The sequence below is a fragment of the Hylobates moloch genome, unplaced genomic scaffold (assembly GCF_009828535.3).
Source record: "Hylobates moloch isolate HMO894 unplaced genomic scaffold, HMol_V3 SCAFFOLD_2930, whole genome shotgun sequence".
Taxonomy (NCBI): Eukaryota; Metazoa; Chordata; class Mammalia; order Primates; family Hylobatidae; genus Hylobates; species Hylobates moloch.
Window position 1 is genome coordinate 1 of NW_026655205.1, and position 238 is coordinate 238.

Genomic DNA, 238 nt, shown 5'->3' on the forward strand with positions numbered 1-238 from the left:
AGTCCCAGCTACTCTGGAGGCTGAGGCAGGAGAATGGCATGAACCCAGGAGGCAGAGCTTGCAGTGAGTGGAGATCGTGAAACTGCACTCCAGCCTGGGCAACAGAGCAAGACTCCGTCTCAGAAAAAAAGAAAATACTGGACATGACTGTAATCCCAACTACTAGGGAGGCTGAGACAGGAGAATCGCTTGAATCTGAGAGGCAGAGGCTGTAGGGAGCCGAGATCATATCACTGCA